Below are 21251 nucleotides of genomic sequence, written 5' to 3' on the forward strand. Positions count from 1 at the left end.
TTTAAAATGTACAACACAATAAAATGTAAGGCACAACTGGAGTGCCTTATTCCTCCAAAAGTATTTTTCCAGATGTTTTCAGATAACGGAGAGCATCTTCTGCCTCCCGACTTACTACGAACATTTTTTTTTTTAATTTTTTTTTTTTCAACGTTTATTTATTTTTGGGACAGAGAGAGACAGAGCATGAACGGGGGAGGGGCAGAGAGAGAGGGAGACACAGAATCGGAAACAGGCTCCAGGCTCTGAGCCATCAGCCCAGAGCCTGACGCGGGGCTCGAACTCACGGACCGCGAGATCGTGACCTGGCTGAAGTCGGACGCTTAACTGACTGCGCCACCCAGGTGCCCCTTACTACGAACATTTAGTGGGATGAAATCTCTGAAAACAATTCTTTGGAGTCATTCTCCCCAGAGGAATGGCATTTACTCAAAGGCTTCTGGATGGCAAGAATCGCTTAGAACAGAAAAGCCTGCCAAATGGTTGAAACTGCCATTTTGAGGAGGCTGATATGAAATCACTTTTCAAGCCCCAGGATATCTGAAAAAAATTTACAAATCCAAATGTTTATGTATGGGGGAACTGTTTAAATAAATTTGGCATATCTATAAAAGTAAATATAGCATGAGAAAGAACGAGGAAGTCCATTAGCGTCGATATGAAATGATCTCCGAGGCACATTCAATGAAAAAAAAATTCAACGAAAAAAATACAAAAATTCACTCAAAATGGACCACAGACTTAAATGTGGTCTTAAAACTACAGACTTAAATGCGGTCCTAAAACTATAGAACTCTTAGAAGAAAGCGTAGTAAATCTCTGCGATCTTGGATTAGGTAACGGTTTCTTAGATGTGGCACCAAAAGCACATGCAACAAAAGAAAAAAATAGATAAACTGGACTTAAATCAAAATTAAAATTTTTGTGCTTCACAGAACACCATCAAGAAAGTGAACCCACAGAATGGGAGAAACTGTTTGCAAATTTTGTATCTGAGAAGGGGCTTGTAACCAAACATACAAAGGACCTTTAAACTCAACAACAAAAAAAGACAAACCAATTAAAAAATGGGCAAAGGACTGGAATAGATATTTCTCCCCCCAAAAAACCCAAACAAACAAATACCCCAATAAGCCAATAAGAAGATGCTGAAACATCATTAATCACGAGAGAAATGCAAATGAAAACGACAATGAGATGCCACTTCACACCTGTTAGGATAACTATCATCAAAAAGACAGTAACAAGTATTGGTGAGGATGAGGAGAAATTAAACCTCTCTGCGTTGCTGGTGGGAACATAAAATGGTGCAGCCCTTTGGAAAACAGTTTGGCAGTTCGAGTTGCTACGACTTAGCGATCCTACTCCTAAGTGTACATCCAAGAGAACTGAAAACACGCTCATCAACTGGCAAACAGGTAAACAAAGTCCGGTACAATATTTTTCAGGCATAAAAAGAAACAAAATATCGATATACGCAAAGGATGTACCTGGAAAACATCATGCTAAGGAAAGGTACAATATTTTTCAGGCATAAAAAGAAACAAAATATCGATATACGCAAAGGATGTACCTGGAAAACATCATGCTAAGGAAAGGTACAATATTTTTCAGGCATAAAAAGAAACAAAATATCGATATACGCAAAGGATGTACCTGGAAAACATCATGCTAAGGAAAACTAGACGCACTGTGGTTCTATTTACAAGAAATCTCCAGAAGAGGCCAGCCCACAGAGACAGACAAGTAGATTAGAGGGGGTTGCAGGCAGAGAGGAATGGGGAGTGACCACTAAGGGGTACAGGGCTCCTTCATGGGGTGACGGAAGTGTTCCGAAATTAGGTAGCAATGATGGCTGCACTACTCTGTGAATATACCAAAAACCACCGAATTTTACACTTTAAGGGGGTGAATTTTATACTAGGTGGATTATATCCCAATAAAGCTGCTGTTTAAAAAAAACAAGTTGTTGAACAGCGGGTACGGGATGTTACCAATTTACAGATCTGCTCAGGTCTCAATAAAATGTCTTTGGAAAGATACACAGGAAACTAACATTGGCCTCCTCAGCAAGGACTCCGAAGACAGAGAAAGATTTCTTACTATGGACAGTACTCTCTTTTTAAACTTCTGAACTATGTCCATTTTTTTTTATTAGAGGTGAACTGAAATTAGAAAATGTTTTTAATAGACTAGTCCCTTCCGCTAGTTTAACAATGCAAAGCTCTGTGCAACAATATACTCAGCGACAGCAGAGGGTATGAAGGCCAAAATTAGCTGGAAGTAACAGAAAAATCAGCAGGTTTCTATACTGTTTAATTCCGGTTCCATTAACTTTTCCTCATTGGTCTTCTCTTTGTATCTCAGTGGCTCTCTGATGAACACATTTTCTGTGCCTCTTTTATTTGGAGACCCAAACTGAACAAATATTTCCTATAAGGGATCAAATTTCCAAACTTAGAAAAAAAAAAATCTATTTGAAAAACTTTTTTAAAACCTTCTTCTACCAGATGTTATATTTTAGAGGAAGATAAGAATAATAAATGACCCTTAGGAGAAAGCCAAAAACAGCTTAGAAACACTATTTCCTGCATGCTTTCCTCCAAATCCCCATCCAATTGGATTAAAACTACCCTATGAAAGCCATTCTTGGGGGGCCTGGGTGGATCAGTCGGTCAAGTCTCTGATTTCAGCTCAGGTCATGATCTCGTGGTTTGTGAGTTCGAGCCCCGCGTTGGGCTCTGTGCTGACAGCTCAGAGCCTGAAGCGTGCTTCGGATTCTACGTCTCCCTCTCTCTCTGCCCCTCTCCTGCTCATGCCCTCTCTCTCTCTCTCTCAAAAATAAACATTAAAAAAATTAAAAAAAGAAAGAAAGAAAGAAAGAAAGCCATCTTCTGTTTTTCAGTCATAGCACCAGTCCAGAAATAGGCTTCCAAAACAAGCCACCGAACCCCAGCTCTACTCACACCTGGGGCAGAAGGAAATAGCCCCACTGGATAAAGTTCTCCCTTCCATTCAATTCCGCACCATCTGGCTAGCTGCTTTCACTTGGGAGAGCTCTGTACCACTGAAGGAATTTGATGTACTGCATTCTCTACCCTCTTCTGTTACTATGTCAGTGCTACCCACCCCTCGCTGGGGCAAACAGGGGCAGGTGGTCTACAAGGCTATGTGGATGCACCAATACAACCTAACTCCCCAGTGGCCCCACCAATCCTCCCAAGGCTGGCTCCAGGCTACCATCCCGCCAATTGATCACTCTCCCCATGTCACTCCCGCTCCTTCCTACGTTTCTGCCACACTGAACTCCTAGCCCATTCCCCAACACAATACAGTCCTTGACGACGACGTGCTCTGTACATGCTCCTCTCTCCCGCTCACTCACACTGAGCCAATGCCTACTTTTCCTCCAAGGCAACTCTAAGACAATCACATCTGGCACTTGGTTCTGACTGTGGATATTTTCCCTGAAGCTTAAATGCACTTCTGCAGAAGAGGCATAAAGCTATAAAAATTTGCATCTTTCATCAATTCTAAGATGCCACTGATGGTTAAGACCCATTATTTCGTGTGCCAGTGGGAACTGAATAATGCTGGTTCTGACTCACCAGCAACTGTAAGGCATATCCCAATGTCACAGATATTAAAACATGAGAAACTGTCTGAAAATTAAAGATCTGCAGTAAACCACAAATCTGAAAGGTAAAGATGTCGTCTTCCGACTATTTACCCGTAACATGTCTCCTGATAACTGTTTCCCAGTCTCTCCCAGGCCTCTGGCATCTACAAGTCTGCATTTTACTCCCATTTGATCCTACTCCCCAACAGTTAACCCAGAACCTAAAACTTAAGATGCGCACAGTAAAACAGGAGTCCCGTTTATTAAATTTAAAACCAAGAGTTCCTATTTATTAAGCATCTGCTTAATAAAGTACGCAAAGAATGTGATAAGACTTAGAAACCATTAATGCCATACAAATAAAACTAAAAAAAAAAAAAAAAAAGCTTCTTTGCCTACAACGACCAAGATAATACCAAGTATTTCAGAATCGGGGTTAACTCGAACGTATTAAAGATGTCAAATATTTTCAGTGTTTTTATTTTCTTTTTCTTTTTTTTTTTTTTCAACGTTTATTTATTTTTGGGACAGAGAGAGACAGAGCATGAACGGGGGAGGGGCAGAGAGAGAGGGAGACACAGAATTGGAAACAGGCTCCAGGCTCTGAGCCATCAGCCCAGAGCCCGACGCGGGGCTCGAACTCACGGACCGCGAGATCGTGACCTGGCTGAAGTCGGACGCTTAACCGACTGCGCCACCCAGGCGCCCCATTTTCAGTGTTTTTAAAAGATACACAGGATACGGCCTTGGGTCCAAGGTTCCCAAGACATTCTTGATATTAGAGTTTGCAGAACCTTCCATTTGCAGTATTAGATTAATGTGACATGGTATTTACTTTAGTCCACAGACAGCATTTCTGCCCAAGAACAGAAACAATGGTAAGCACTTAAAAACATTTTTGTCCGATGTTTGCTGCCGGCTTTCAGGCGGCCCCATGCCCCTGCCCCTAGACAGGCTGATAAGAAAGCCCAGGTGATCCCTCCCGTGGAGCAGGCAGGAAGTTACGACCCGAACCCCAGCCAGCAGCCCTGGCCCCGCCCCACCATCTGGTCAGGGTCAAGATGAAGCCAGTCCCCTTTACCTGTTCTTCTAAGCCACCCCTGACCCTGCTTGGGAAGCCTGCCCTGCTCTTCCCAGGACGTCTCATGACATGTTTAGCAAACCTTGTCATGCCTTCTTGGTGCATACGCGGTACCTTCTGTTCCTACATCTGAACCCAATACTGCGGGGACGGGAGGGGGATCCATTCCACCTCTGCAGCGCCCACAACAGTTATTCTTGAACTGATCTTCTGATTTCACTCCCAATTAGATTTAATGAAACCAACACATATAGATGTTCACCCACTGTTGTAAAGGGTCCATGAAAAGAACTTTTATTTTTTATTAAAAAAAAATTTTTTTTTTAACGTTTATTTATTTTTGAGACAGAGAGAGACAGAGCATGAACAGGGGAGGGGCAGAGAGAGGGAGACACAGAATCGGAAGCAGGCTCCAGGCTCTGAGCCATCAGCCCAGGGCCCGACGCGGGGCTCAAACTCACGGACCGTGAGATCGTGACCTGAGCTGAAGTCGGACGCTTAACCGACTGAGCCACCCAGGCGCCCCAAGAACTTTTATTAAGGCCCATATGAGAACTTATTTCAGAGGGAGGTGGCAGGCCAACTGTCCGTCTATCCGTAGGTTCCTACAGAATCCGTGAACTTTATTTAGCCGCACTTTCTAACGGATCTTGTTTTACTTATCAAAAGTTGTCCCCCCTGGGGCGCCTGGGTGGCTCAGTCGGTTAAGCAGCCGACTTCGGCTCAGGTCATGATCTCGCAGTTTGTGGGTTCGAGCCCTGCATTGGGGGCTCTGTGCAGACAGTGTGGAGCCTGCTTCGGATTTTTGTGTCTCCCTCTCTCTCTGCCCCTCCCCTGCTCACACTCTGTGTCTCTCTGTCTCTCAATAATAAATAAACGTTAAAAAAAAAAAAACTAAAAAAAAAAGTTGTGCCCCCGTAGGGTAAGTTTTTAACATGATATCACAATTTATCCTGAAAAACTACCAGTGTGGCTATGTGCTCTGTCACTGTGGACGCCAGAGGGCTACCTGAAATCACAAAGAATGGTGTATAACCTGGCGCAAAGACCCCTTTGTGTGTCCACTTCTGCTTAAATTGTTCTCATAATAGTGTCTATGGTTGTTACAAGAATGAAATGAGCTATCTCATTAATGAGATATCTCATTAAAGGGCTGAAGGGCTTAGAAGAATGCCTGGCCTATGGAAGCTCCACATGGACTTCTAATAAATAACTAAGCAGCTGCAATGACACTTAGGTATATTTGTGCAATGGGATGCTTCTGGACTATACCAAGTACCCATCAAAACAGACAGTAGCCTCGCCCTTCTCTGAGCAACCACTGTACCAATAAGGAGCTCCCAAATCGTGGTCCCCTTTATCTCATGCATTATTTGTTCTCTCTCCAAATGCACTCGAAGCACCTTGAGTGCACACACAGATCACCCCCAGGCTTCTGCTGCACCTGCCACGGCACTTTTGTGGCGTCAGCCTCCTTAGCTGTGTATGTGGGCCGGACTGGCTACTTCGGCAACGGTGTACCAGTTGTAGCCGGAAGGAGAGGCTAGAAAGGCTGCCCAGCCCCACCTCAATGAGACCTGTTTCTCGAAATGGAAGGTGTTCTAAAGCAATCGGTAAGTAAAGGCTGTTCAGCAATCGTTCACACAGAATCCAGAGACAGAGGCCAAGTTAGCCAGGATCAGAGCACTGGAAAACAAAACAATATCGGGGCGCCTGGATGGCTCAGCCGGTTAGGCGGCTGGCTTCAGCTCAGGTCATGATCTCGAGGTCCGTGAGTTCAAGCCCCACGTCAGGCTCTGTGCTGACAGCTCAGAGCTTGGAGCCTGCTTCGGATTCTGTGTCTCCCTCTCTCTCTGCCCCTCCCCCTGCTCATGCTCTGTCTCTCTCTCTGTGTCTCAAAAATAAATAAAACATTAAAAAAATTTTTTTTAAAAACCCAAAACAATATGACCTGACTACTGGAAGCAAGAGGCATCATTACCTTGACTTACTCACACTCTGCCTAAAGGAGCTGATGCTGCTTACCGTAAATGCATATAAATATTAAATAAAATACGGAAATCAGGAAAATATAAAGATCGATATTGGGGTAGGAGAAGAATAGAACACAGAGAGGCAGGAGATACGGTCCATATAGTGGCTAAAACAAAGCTTTCCCTGGCTGGCGCTCTGGAAGAGATTTCTCACATACATTATATGCGCAGGGCAGGCTGAGTCATGTGAGGAGCGTGTCCCCAGCCACACCTAGGGTAGTGAAATAATGAGTTTTATAAAGCAGGTTCTCCTGACACTCTTAAAAAAAACCAAACAAGCCAAAAACAAAACAAAACAAAACAAAACCCCCCAAAAGCAGCGAACAACATGACACCACCATAGATTCAAAGAAAGTAACTGTACAAGGGGCCTAAGCCCAAGTGTCCAAGTGCAAAGCCAAGCCGAGGACAAAACGTGGAACAGCTTCAGAAATAAATGGACTGTATGTCACTTCAACAATCCTTTACAAAGACCACTTCCCTTAACTGGGCTGCTGATAAAAGTTGTTTGGTGAACCGTTTCCGTTATATTCTTTGCCACTGGGGTCTGTGCGGATTATCAAAGGCAGACCCACATTCTTAACAGATCAAAGAACAGAGCCGGCTGTAAACACCGAGGTGCCAAATCAAGGCTCTCTGTAGCCTAGATCTGTGGCCACCTAACCCGCGGGAGGGGAGCGATGGGCAGGCCCCTTGAAGGTGACAGCAAGCGCTTTTCTTGGAGAGTAACTTTGGGAATGCCCCAGGATGAAGTAGAAATGAACTGATCACACTGCTGGCTCTAGAACACAGAGCACAGCCAACACGATTTTAGTCCAGAAATTTCCCATGGCACTTAGTACCAGTCACCCAAGGCAGCCATCTGCTACACACTGTGTAGGGCCCAAGCCAGGAGTGGGAAAGGGCTTGGTACCCTAGAGCAGGAGGGTGAGAGGTCCCTGCTGAGTTACCCACCACACTCGCCGTGGTGGGGCCAGCCCACAGGGGGATGGGAATGGTCAGCACACCGTATGCCCAAAGATACCCCAGAGCGTGCACCGGACATTGATCCTCCCTGGGAGAAGAGCAGTGGTCACAGAGCAGGGGAGGTTGTGCAGGGCCCAGGAGACCAGGTGCTGGAAAGCAGCTGGGTAAAAAGACCCATCCCAGGGAAGCAGGGAGGTGGCAAGAGGCAAGTCTGCATGTGAGCAGAGGCTCTTAAGTCCCTGTGTATACCCCACTGTCTCATCAGACTCATGTACAAAACACACATTCAAGGGGCGCCTGGGTGGCTCAGTCGATTAAGCATCTGACTTCGGCTCAGGTCATCATCTCATAGTCCGTGGGTTCGAGCCCCGCGTTGGGCTCTGTGCTGACAGCTCAGAGTCTGGAGCCTGCTTTGGATTCTGTGTCTCCCCCTCTCCTGCTGGCACTCTGTCTCTCTCTCTCTCTCTCTCTCAAAATAAAAATAAACATTAAAAAAATTTTTTAAAGCACACATTCAAAGATAAAACTATTGGGGAGGGGGACTGGGTGGCTCAGTTGGCTAAGCGTCTGACTCTTGATTTCGGCTCAGGTCATGACCTCACAGTTCGTGAGTTCGAGCCTTCAGCTGGGCTCCGCTCAGGACGTGGAGCCTGCTTGGGATTCTCTCTCTCCCTCTCTCTCTGCCCCTCCCCCATGCATGCACCCTCACGCTCTCTTTCTCTCTGCAAAATAAATAAACATTAAAAAAAACACACACAACAAGCAAAGAAAAAACTACTGGGGTGCCTGGCTGGCTCAGTCAGAGAAGCATACGACTCCTGATCTCAGGGTAGTGAGTTCAAGCCCCACGTTAGGTGTGGAGAGTACTTAGATAAATAATTTTTTAAAAAGATAAAATTATGAAGAGCTTCAAGACAGTGACCTCAGAGCATTAAACCCCAAGTTGATTGCGGGGTCCTTCTGCGTGCGGTGCCCCGTGTGACTGCACTGGCTGTGTGCCTATGAGGCTGGTTGTGACAGCCATAAGAAATCGTGCCAAATACTGTCACCAAATGTCTGTTTTTCAGTGATAAAACGTACCCATAAACCTAGCAACGGAATGAGTGGGAAAAGATATTCCTCTGTCACATTTATAATTCTGTATCATATCATCCAGAGCAAACATTGGCTCAAAGTTACCACCACTACCTAAAAAATGTTTTGGCTCTAAAACATGAAACAATTATTCCCATTCTGACTCTGGTAGACTGATATGAGACTCCTTACGGAATGCCTTCAGGCAATCCATATATGTTTACTTTAAGAGTTGAAAGTTACCTTTTATTGAAAGTGATTATTAATATATCTGCCCATAATATTACACTTCGCCAACCTGCTTATATGTGCACTTGCATTCAAGGTTTTTGACATTATGTGGAAAACAAAAATAAGTTGATCAAACTGAAGGATTTTAAGGAAAGCGATATGATCTGATGCAAAATGGTTCCTGCTCCCGTGCGGAAATAGAATGGGGGCAATACAGACAGAAACAGAGAAACCGGCAGGAAGGTACCGTAGTGGTTCTGGTACAGGGTAGCGGTGGCCTGGGCGGCAGGGGCGGGGTGACGAGGCAGAAATGGACACTAAACAGGACTTCGTGCTGACGACTGAACGGGGGAATGAAGAAAAATGAACCAAGAGTGACTCCTGGGTTTCTGGCCTGAACAGCTAGATAAATAAAGGTGCTCATAGAGCTGGACGTTTAGCTGGGGAGAAGGAAGAGAAATCAACCTGCGTTGTTGCAAATGTTGAGTCTGAGACGTCTACATACCTCCGCATGGAGTCAAGTAGGTACCAGGATATGGAGGGCTGAAGCTCACAGAGGTCTTGGCTGTGTATACATTTCTGAAGATAGCAATACACAGGTGGTCATTAAAATCACAGAAGAGGGGCACTTGGGTGGCTCAGTCAGTTGAGCATCCGACTTCGGCTCAGGACATGATCTCACGGTTCACGAGTTCGAGCCCCGCATCGGGCTCTGTGCTGACAGCTCAGAGCCTGGAGCCTGCTTCGGATCCTGTGTCTCCCTCTCTCTCTCTGCCCCTCCCCCACTCATATCCTGTCTCTCTCTCTCTCTCAAAAATAAATAAAACATTAAATCACAGAAGAAAATGTCACCACATTGGACAATAATGTAGAGAAAGATAAGGGTCAGGCTTCAGTGATGAGGAGCACGGAGCTGTCGAGGTCAGGTATGGAGGGAAGACGGGGGCAAGTTGTGAGAAGGGAAGAAAACCAGAGAACGGGGTGTCAGGAAGCCAAGGGAAGGGGCGTGGCAGAAAGGTCTCAGAAGATGACCACAGCAAAGGGTAAAGAGGGACTGGCAGCCTGGAGCGCACGGACAATCCTGACAGGAGAAGTCTGTATGAGGAGGAAGCAGCTGTGACAAGGTTGGACTCCAGAAGGATGGGAAGGAAGGAAGTGTGTACAGAGACAGGAACACAGGCAGTTCTTGAGAAATTCTGCAGAGAGCCGGAGCCTGGAAAGGTAGCGAAAGGGTGTATTGTAAGAAGAATGATCCAAAGAGAGGCAATAACTAAAGCAATAAAGCTCTGGGTAGATGAAAAGAGCTTCGGGTTTCCCCAAAGCTGTATTCCCCACCCAATACAATGAAGGGACAGAAGGGCAAAGGAGGCGGGAATTTTTGCAAGGAAGTGATTTTAACAATGGATCACAGACTCCACGCTGGAGAAGGGGAGAGGAGCAGCCAGGAAGTGATTCACGTAAACAAGAAAATGGGGAGGCATCAGAGGTAATGAGTTCCAGAAAGTATTGCAGTCAGACTCGAAGAAGAGGAGGGTCCTTGACCGACAGGGGGAGGTTTTGGAGCTGGTGCATTTTCTGGTACTGACGAGGTTCGGGGAAGACAAGAGGGTCGGACAGATGGTCAGAGCAGATGTTCAGAGCCGTAAGACACAACTCCTCAAGAGGCAGCACGCGCCTGGAAACTCCCTGCAGGTGACTGTGGTCAACAGGGATATGACAAATGAAGGGAAAATGCAGACACTCCCTGAGAGGGAGGTACAAAACAAGCCCTCTGGCCTGTTCCCCAGGTAGAAAGCTGCTCAGCAGGCTCCCTGGGGCTCCTTGTGTGTGTGTGTGGGGGGGGGGGGGGCAGGGGTCATGGCAATGCTCAGAGGCAGGCAGCACCTGCTGAGGCTTTCAGAGCTCAAACTCTATGCGTTTATAAGGTAATTATACCTTAAAATTTTAGACAGTTTTTTTTTTGAGAGAGAGAGAGTGTGTGTGCTCAGGGAGAAAGGCAGGAGAGACAGAGAGAATCTTAAGCAGGCTCCACACTCAGCAGAAAGCCCAACGCAGGGCTCCCAAGACCCTGGGTTCATGACCTGAGCTGAAATCAAGAGTCAATCAACTGGGCCACCCAGGGGCCCCGATTTTAGAGTTTGAATTTTTATTTTAGATATTCAGAAAGCTCCTGTATCTCAAAACTTTACTTGAACCAAGTATATAGCAACACGTTGCTATATGGTGACCCACAACTCAACAGACATCTACTGGGTTCCCACCGTTTCAGGTTCTTTTCTGGGCCTCAGTGTGGATTTACACTGTAGTGGGAGAGCCAAGAAAGAGCAGACATGTAAGGAAAAAAAATAATATATTTTGTTATAAACAGTAGGGAGACTACACACGAGAGCAATGGACATCAGCAATAATGGGGCTGGCAGTTATATGCTCATTTTACTTGGGGCCATTGCCTTGCTAGGTGCCACGGGCGTTCGCCACACGTGTGTTCATTTTTGTGCATGCCTGTGTCCAACATTCTTTCCATGCTATGTTGGTGTAGTAAATACCTCAAAACCTGATAAAAAAAAAAAAAACAGATTAAGAAAAACACAGAGGCTAACGAATTTTGAAACGAGAAGCATCAACACTCCATGGGTGATACTATTCACCCGTGGAGAATCCACTCTATGCGACAGGCTCTCTCTGTCTAGGGGCTCTCTCAAGACACAGGAAACTCTAAAGCCCAGTCAAGGTTTCTAGGCTGTCTCTTCATGTCTAAGGTGTAATTGTCAGTGCAGGGCACTGGCCAGTGAAGAGCAGTCCAATGCATCTGTCAGTTCACTATATATATATATATTCATTCCTACCACGGACAAAAAGCTATTTCAGGCTACCATCGCTTGACGACTGTAGCCACTGTGGTCACTCTGATGATCCCATATTCCCTGGACTATCTTGTAAGGACAGTCTGTCTTTACACAGGGGAGAAAAATGCACTACCAACCCCATCCACTTAACCACTTTGCCCCCTGCCCCAGCATTTATGATGCTTACTTTAAGTTAATAAGCTGACATTATGTTCTTACTGAATATCGTGCCCTTGAGAGCTTGGTTAGATGGTTTCCCCCTGAGCCATATCCCTGTCAAGTCCAGTGTCTGGAGTAAGGCTTGACTGCTCCCTGGATCTTGAGGTCCCAAGTTCTAGGAGGACCTGTCTCCTTATTTTCGCTCACTCTCTGCTCTGATGTTTACAGTTCCCACCTGGGGTTCAGTTTAATGGTTCGCCTAATATCTACTAAATGCTTCCCATGGTCTAGGTATTGTGCTAAATGTCAGAGACCCAGAGATGAATAAGACACAGTTTCTGCATTTGGAGAAGCTATCTTATAAAAAGATAATCTTATATAAAGCAATAGAAAGGAAGCTTAGAGGCAGGGTGCTTGGCCTTACCTGGGGATATCTGCTAGATGACATTGCACTTGAGATAGAAAGGCTACATAGGAGTCAGCCAGGTAAACAAATACAGAGAAGGGCAATCAAGAGGGAGACTGAATATATCATACACAAAATCAAGAAGGCAAAATGAGTATCAGGCAGAAACGTTGCAAACAATCAGTGGAGTGCAAGGAAGAGAATGGCAGGCGATGAGGGCAGATGAGGGCAGGACGTAGGAATCCAGTTAAGGACCTGAGCTCAGCCCAGAGATAATAGGGATGAAGGGTCTTAGCACAGGAGTGGCCTGATTGCATCCGCCCATGAAAAACCCCTCTGGCAACAGCTGGGAGGGTAGACCAGAGGGGAACATGTCTCGGAGGGGAGACCCGTGAGGAGGCTCTCAGGGTAACCTGGACTTAAATGACTGGGACTTGTCCCAGCACACTGGAAAGGTAGAAATGGATTCAGAAATAGAAGGAAAACACTGGCAAGACTCTGATTACATTCACGGAGGTGGGGGAGGGAAAGGGAGGATTCTAAGATGATGCTCAAGCTTTTGTCTTGGGCGACTGAGGGAAAAGCAAATGGGACAGCGGGACATGAGAAGAATGCGGCGGGGGGGTGGTGGAGTGGAGGTGCAGTGTAGGAAAGGAGACATACGTGGAGTTGAGTTTTCAATATGCAGGGTCGGGGTGCCTCTGGATGCTCTGAGGAAAGTATGTGGACAAGGCTCAAGAGTCTGCAGTTCAGGGTGATGAAGACACATTTGGGAGTCACCGTTTCCCTAAAGAATCCTTATGGAATGCCTAGATCTACCGAATATGGGTTGTGATAGAAAGAACGAAAGGAGAAGGCCACCAAAGATGAGCGAGACTACCAGAGGGCTGAGAGCAGAACCGAAGGAAAATCAACGCCAGGGCACCAGAGGGAGAGAAAGGCTTGGGGCGAACAGAAGAGCAATGAGAAGCAGAAGCGACGTCTCAAAGACAAAGGAAGTTAGATCAGAGCGAAGTTAGATCAGAGGAAGTTAGATCAGATCATCAAAGAAAGCAAAGAAGTCCAGAACGAAAAGGCCTGGAACAGGTCATTTGGTTTGGCGATATCAGGTGGCCTTTATCAAAGAGTCGCATGGGTGAGAGGAGGTCAGACATCATGACATGAGATGTGGACAGGAAGTACTGAAACACAGCAAAGAACAGAACTGTTCGCAACCCGGCCGCATCAACGATTTGAGATTTCCACCTACGGCCTATCTGGTATAATTCATTCCTGGTGTGGTGGTTACTTTTTTGTATCATCTTGGCTGATGGACCAATAATCTTTGGCCAAAGATTAATCTGGATGTTTCTATGAAGTTGTTTTTTGAAACACTGAAACTGGCAGACTTTGAGTAAAGTAGATTGTCCTTCACGGTATAGGGGGGCTTCATCCATTCAGTTGTAAAAAAACAAAAGATTAACCACCCCTGAAGAAGAATACTACCAGCAGACTGCCCTTAGACTCAAACTATACTAGTTCCCTGAATCTCTACCCTGCTGGCCTATCCTGTAGATTTTAGGATTACTAAGCTTACATAACTGTGTGAGTCATTTCCTTAAAATTATCTATCTACCTACCTATCCATCTATCCATCCATCTATCCTTATGGTTCTGTTTCTCAAACACTAATACAGATTTGGGTACAGAGAATGGTTCTAGACTAACAGAATCTCAAGGCCCAGTTTTCTGAATCTGATCCTGGGGTGTCTGGAATTGGCTTTCTAATGTGATTAGATTTAAAGATACAAATGACTCAACTTCCAGTAGGTAAAGAGAGCACCGATAGTCCATGGCACGATATGGTCAAAGAGATATGTAAACATCACCACTGGATATCCTACTAATCAAACACTTATAAAGGCAAGGTTCTGGGTCACCAAGTATATAACACCTTTGAACATTCATCAAACTAATGAATACAATGATATCGGCTGATTGTTCCTAAGGTCACTAGATAAGGTGGGAAAGAGGGGGTCCAAATTCCAAGTTGAATTTCTAAACAAATGATCAGAAAATTTCTCTATCCTGAAAGAGACCCTTATATGCTTCAGCCACAGAGCCGAGACTGAGGACACCAAGCCCAGAATCCCATCCTGAGAGGGGCTGAACTACAAAGCAAACAGAACTCCTAACCTCACAGGGCATCTATTAAAGTGAGAGCACTGACTAGAAAGGACTAGAACCCTGAAAACCGGGGACACTGTGGGAAGACCCTGATAAGGTGGAGACACTGAACCCCTAAACGCTGACGCGTCTTCTCTCAGGAGAAGACACCTGCCTGAGCAGACTAACCTGAGAAAACGGTGATGGCTTCTCGGAGGCAGCTGCCCTGAAAGACACCAACTCTCCTCGGGACCCACACCCACCACTCCTCTGTGCTTCCAGATTTAGAACCAGACTCAAGTCACAGAAGGCCCCCGGAGGTACAGAGCATGACCCACGAGGAGACCCACTACACTCCGAAAGAACTACTGGGTTTTTCTCATTTATACAGACAGAGATCCAGGGACTGCGTGTGGGAGAACAGTAAAAGAAACAAAACTGGATCAGGCCAAATTTATTGATACGGGCGCGCTCAACAGAGGTTCTGCATTTCGTGTTGCAGCTCAGAGAGTCACAAAGAGCTCTAATAGTTGGTTCCTCGGCCGAAACGTGGATCACAAGCGGCCACAGCAAATGAACACGAAGTGCCAGGCCTGTCTCGGGTTAATAGAGAGGAAGGGATTCAAAGGCTTAGGTAGACTGGAACGTTAGAGTGGATTTGTCATTTGAGACCTACTCACCACCCCCCCCCACCACTCCCCCGGGGGGGTCCAGCAGACACACCTTTCCCCATGATGGTGAGAAATGAATTGCTGGGAGGAGCCCCGGCATCCCTGAAAAGCTCTGTGATTACTTCGTAAGCCAGCCCTTCGGTGGGAACAGTGCCTCCTAAAGGCGATGGAAGGAAGTGCTTCCTGGAGTGGCAGGGGCCAAGTGGCAGAGGTGGGTCTGGGTACCTCAACACTGTGGAGTGAGGGCAGAATCAGAACAGCCAGCCTTGCACAGACCTGCAGCATTTGCTGGATGATCGTGGTGTTCCTAGAAGAGATATAGACGGGCAGCCTCCTCAATTCTTACTTGACATGTAAAGACTTCTTTTTTAATGGTTTGTCTTGATTTCTCTTGAGAGAGAGGCGGGGGAAGGGGCAGAGAGAGGAAGAGGAAGAGAGAGAGAGAGGGAGAAAGAATCCCACGGTTCGACACAGGGCCTGAACCCACGAACTTTGAGATCATAACCTGGGCCAAAATCAAGAGTCGGACGCTTAACCGACTGAGCCCCCCAGGCGCCCCCCCCCCTTACTTGATCTTTATAAGCAGAAAAGTTGTAGGTCAAGTGAATTAAAGTCTTGAGTCATAAAAACATAAAGTCACATGTCCTCGATCAATTCCAACCTTGAGCCAGTTTACAGACCCAGAACCCCTCAGTAAAGGGGAGGCCAGGTCCAAACTAGCATAAATTAAAAAAAGGAATCTGAATGAAGGTGTTTAAGTGGCAAACCACTAGCTCTATGTACCAAAATACTTAAAGAACTAAAAACGTGTTCTGTTGTTCTTAGTATTTACAAGAGTAAGAGAAAATTTCAGAGATAAAATACTGTACGGGCCCACAACCTCTTACCGAAAACCCCTGGGGCCAGATGTGTTTCGGATGGAGAATTTTTCAGGTTTTAAAAAAATTAATACAATGTCTACACTACATATCATCTCCCAGCCCCGGCAAGGCCCCGGGCAGCATCCCGTAACTAAACACATCAGTATTTCTGCAGTGAAACACGTATCAGTCACACCGAGTGGGATCGTGCCTAAAAATAGGCTCTCATTAGTACCGGTCAAGTTCTGCAACCAAAAGAGTTTGTGTCAAGCTTAGAAAAAAACGTTTGGTTTCCAGAGATCTGGAGATTTTAAAGTGCTGATAAGAGGCTGCGAAGCTACGGTCTGAAGGGAGAACGAGAAACTGCCCCCCAGCGTGTTCTGTTTCTGAAGCGCACGTATGACAGCCTGATCGCAATCGGTGTCGCCTCGACTTACTGTCAAGACTTTCTCTACCTTCTCCACGGTGTACGATTCAGCAACTCTCACCAGGGTTCTTCTACACTGCCAGGCACCGGGGGAAAAAATTAAGTTCCTAACAGTGGAAAGCTAATGAAGACCAAGTCCCCACAAGTTCAGGGCTGGACCTCCTCTAGAGGCAGACGGCAGGGCCACAGGGCCACAGGGCCTCGGCCAATGGGGCGCAGGGGTGCAGGGGCCAAAGAGAGGCACCGGTGAGGAGCCTCTGCTGCAAACACCCTGGGCCTGTGTGGACGTCCTGCAGGGTAAGCCTGCCACTGGTCTAACTGCAGAAAGATCAGCACAGCCTCCAGAACTCAGCCCAAGCAGAGAGGCAAAGGCTCAGTGGCCTGGTCCACATGTAGAGCCTCCTGACGAGGGGCAAGGGACCTTTCTGAGCCCAGCATGGAGTCAGACACTTGGTTGGCTGGGTTCCGGCTGTGTCCTAGCCAGAAGGATCTGCGTAAGAGGGAGAAGAACCTACGAAAACCACTCAAGATTAAAAATCCCTGAGGAGTAGGGGTGCCTGGGTGTCTGTCGGGGTAAGCATCGGACTCTTGATTTCAGCTCAGGTCGCGATCTTGCGGTTCATGAGTTCGAGCCCTGCATCCGGCTCTGTGCTGACAGTGCAGAGGCTGCTTGGGATTTTCTGTCTCTCCCGCATTCCTTCTCTCTCTCTCTCAAAAATAAATAATAAATCTTTAAAAATCCCTGAGGAGTAGTCAGAGCATTGGGTGGAACAGATTCCACGCTGTTCGTAAGGATGGCTTCAACATGGGAGGCTCTGTGTCTCCAGAGCAGAATCAGCAGTACGGAGGCTTGGAGAGTCCCACACAAACATTACCACAAAGAGAAGGAAATTGGTGGACACCGTGGGACAGAGTAAATACGCTCTGTAAACATTTCAGATATGCCAAAAGCCTCCTAAAAAATGTTTGGAGACTTCACAAGAGAAATTCTATAATACAGCAGAGAAGTTGCAAAAATATATGCTTTGCGTTCCAACTCCATCATATATTAGCTTTGTGTAGCCTTGGGCAAGTTACACAACCTATCTGATTCTTCGTTTCCTCATCTATAAAATTCATAAAAATAATAATTATCACAGAATTGTAATGAGTTGATGAGATAATGCACGTAAGTTGCTTAGCAAAGGCTTGGCACACAGTAAGCACTCAGTCACTAAAGGCAGAGCAAAAGACAACAGGAAGCTAGTTCTAAATCCAAATTTCTAAGGGCTAAGAAACAGGAAGTATAAATGGTAGAACACACACACACACACACACGCACACACGCACACACAGAACCTGTATCTATATAGACAGATATAATATCAATCAATTCAAAATTTCTCCCTAACTACTCACTTTCTCTCTGCCCTTCTTAGCCGTTTAGGAGATTTCAAATATTTGCATTTTAACACATTTTTCTCTTAGGAAACTGAGTCTTTTACCTCTCACCTAGGTAGAAGGCTATATAACAAATACAACCTGAATGTGACTGGAGAGTAACTAACTATAAGACACGGTCTGGTGCAGACTCATAAAGTTCTCAGTGAAGCTCAATATAGCACCTTCATTTTTTTCAAGTGCTATCTGGAAAAAGCACAAGATTATGTTAAAGTGACATAACTCCACACTGTGTTCCTTCATGACTGAAGACAAAAGAATAACACATTTCTTAATTTTGATAAAGGCATCTTAAAAATAATTTTTTATTTTTTTTTAAAAGCTTATTTATTTGAGAGACAGACAGTGAACAAGAGAACAAGCATGCAAGTAGGGGAGGGGCAGAGAGAGAGGGGGAGAGAGAGAATCCCAGGCAGGCTCCACACTGTCAGCACAGAGCCTGCCACGGGGCTTGAACCCACGAACTGTAAGATCATGACCTGGGCCCAAAGTCAGATGCTTACCTGACTGAGCCACCCAGGCACCCCCAAAAACGTCTTTCAATTGCACAGAATAAATTCCCCAGATCCCAAAGTAGAACATCAGAGTCCTAGCATGAACAATGTTCACTGCAAATTCATCAAAGTTTGTTCGGTTGGTTACAGCATGATACTAACTGCGCTCAAGTTGTGGATTTCAATCTGTGTGGCAGTTATCTACAATAATAAATAACTTGGGCTAGGTAAAGACATAGTACATTTCTAAACCCAATTAATTACAACTAAGGTCTGGGTTCAGTGTATCAGTTGCTAGAAAACTACAGTTGAGCCCTTGAACAATATGAGTTGACAGTAGGCCATTAGCAGCTAAGTTTTCAGGAAGCAACGTTGTAACTGAATTTTCGACTGGGCAGGGGGAGGTGGTCAGCGTCCCTAACCCCAGTGTTCTTCAAGGACCAACCACATTCCAACTACATGCCCAGTCAATCAGAGGTACTGCAAAGTATCACGATTTCTAAAGAGACCCCTGAGTTTGGAAGAAAAATAAATAAATAGATTACCGAACAATTTATTAATGAAATCATTCTTTTCTTGATAAAGGCTTAATGGAACCAAGAGAAAATTATAAGTGAATAAAAATTACAGCAGCCACATGCATTCAAAAAGATAATGAATAAAGAGGTTTAAGGGCAAAGATATAAAGGTCCCAAGAGACCATTAAATTTCTCAATTTAGGCACTAGGAATGGGCCCAAAGCCAACTGATCTCTGCCTTCTTGTGGCAGTCAAAGTCCCAAGGACTGTGGTCTGGACTCTAGGGCATTGCTAATGTCAAGCACTTGGCAAAATAAGAGTGGAAAAGGAAGAAAGGAAAATCACTCAAGATACACGAAGACTTCGTATCTCCTCAGCCGCAGGGACCAAGACCCAGAGCCGTACGATACTTGAGACCTTCTAGTTTTTCTAATAATTAAATTCCCTTTGATGGGACCTAAAGACCAAACGAATCCATAAAAATTCTGTCAGAGCAAACCCTTTATTCTCGCTTTTCAAATTATGCCAGTGGTCGGAGAGAGCGAGATTAAAATCTTCACAAGGTTTAGGTACACGTGAGATGCACGTTTTATAGAGAATTCAAATTATCAGATAAAAGATACAACTTAAATAAAAACACCGGCTTTGGGGGCCCGTAGAAGATTCTAATCATCCAGGAAAAATGTGATTGTGGAATCACATGAATCAGCCTCAGTGGGAATAGAAAGGAATGTGAGAAATATTTAACAGGTAGGCCAGCATTTTCTAGATGCAGCAATATTTCTGAAAAACCATGTAGATCGAGTCTACAATCAAATCGCATTCTAAAAACTCAGTAGGAAAGATCAACCATCAACGAAATCTCATGTGTCCTTTGTGAGTTGAAACAAATACCTCTTTTGTAATACAAATAGTGCTCTATGGGTTTTTTTCTAATTCTGTGAATTTGCATAATAGGTGAATCATATTTTCTTAAAAGTGGTGACTGCCGTGAACTTTTAATCTGTCATTTTTAATGTTTATTTATTTTTGACAGAGACAGAGCATGAGCGGGGGTGGGGCAGAGAGAGGGAGACACAGAATCTGAAACAGGCTCCAGGCTCCAAGCTGTCAGCACAGAGCCCGACGCGGGGCTCGAACTCACGGACCGCGGATCGAACTCACGGACCGCGGATCGTGACCTGAGCTGAAGTCGGACGCTCAACCGACTGAGCCACCCAGGTGCCTCATAATCTGTCCTTTATTATTCATGATTGAAGCCTATTCATCCTGTGGAGGATCCAGTCTCCCTGCTGTATCCACAGTAATTCAAAGGGCGCCGGCACTCGGTAGGTGTTTATTTAGTGCATAAAGACTTGGTGAAAACACAAACTTCGCTTCATGTACTTTTCACTTAGATCTTTCACAGAGGACTTGTTTTTATTTCTTCTTTTGGCAGTATCTGAGCCTAGTGGTTATGCTAGAGTTAGAGTAAAAACAAGTGGTAGAATTTTTTTTTTAAGACTAAGTTTTAGTATCCTGACGGGTAAATCAGCAAAAGGCTGACGGAATTAGTCCTGAGATCCGTGGCGTTTCAACTGCAGAGGTAGTGTCTCAAGTCTAAATCTTGGCAACAAGCGTCAAGTAATAGAAAAGTCCTATGGACAAAACACTTAAGGGCTACAACGAACATGATCAAATAATTTAAATATGTAATAACTAGTAATTCCAGAACTATGATGTTTAAAGTCGTTGAAGAGGACGCCTGGCTGACTCAGTCAGAAGGGCATGTGACTCTCTATCTCAGGATCATGAGTTCAGGCCCCACATTAGGTGTGGAGATTAGTTAAACAAATAAACCTTAAGGGGCAGTCAGTTGAGTGTCCGATTCTTATTCTTAATTTTGGCTGAGGTCGTGATCTCACAGTTTGTAGGTTTGAGCCCCGCGTCAGGCTCTAAGCTGATAGCACGGAGCCTGCTTGAGATTCTCCCTCTCTCTCTGCCCCTCCCTCGTACATTCTCTCTGTCTCGCTCAAAATAAATAAATAAACATAAATAAATAAGGAAACTAAAAAAAATAAAGTAGTTGGAGAATGTTAATTTATCGCACACATACTTAAAGAGTGAAAATAACCAGATGATACATGAAATCACACATGGGGAAAAAATATTCCTTGTTTCTTTTTTTTTTTTTATTAAAAAAAAATTTTTTTTAACGTTTATTTATTTATTTTTGAGACAGAGAGAGACAGAGCATGAACGGGGGAGGGGCAGAGAGAGAGGGAGACACAGGATCGGAAGC

General features: G+C 45.1%; 1 protein-coding gene and 1 long non-coding RNA gene across 2 annotated transcripts in view; both read right to left on the reverse strand.

Moving 5' to 3' along the window:
- The window catches only part of MPZL1 (myelin protein zero like 1), a 66879-nt gene that overhangs the window by 41098 nt on the left and 4530 nt on the right, over nucleotides 1-21251 (reverse strand). The gene's annotated exons all lie outside the window — the stretch shown is intronic.
- LOC123585180 lies at nucleotides 11338-19972 on the reverse strand. Its single transcript, XR_006705967.1, has 2 exons — nucleotides 18066-19972; nucleotides 11338-11558 (listed from the first exon to the last, which is right to left on the reverse strand). It is a non-coding gene; the product is annotated as an uncharacterized LOC123585180 (long non-coding RNA).

The sequence above is a fragment of the Leopardus geoffroyi genome, chromosome C3, assembly GCF_018350155.1.
Source record: "Leopardus geoffroyi isolate Oge1 chromosome C3, O.geoffroyi_Oge1_pat1.0, whole genome shotgun sequence".
NCBI lineage: Eukaryota > Metazoa > Chordata > Mammalia > Carnivora > Felidae > Leopardus > Leopardus geoffroyi.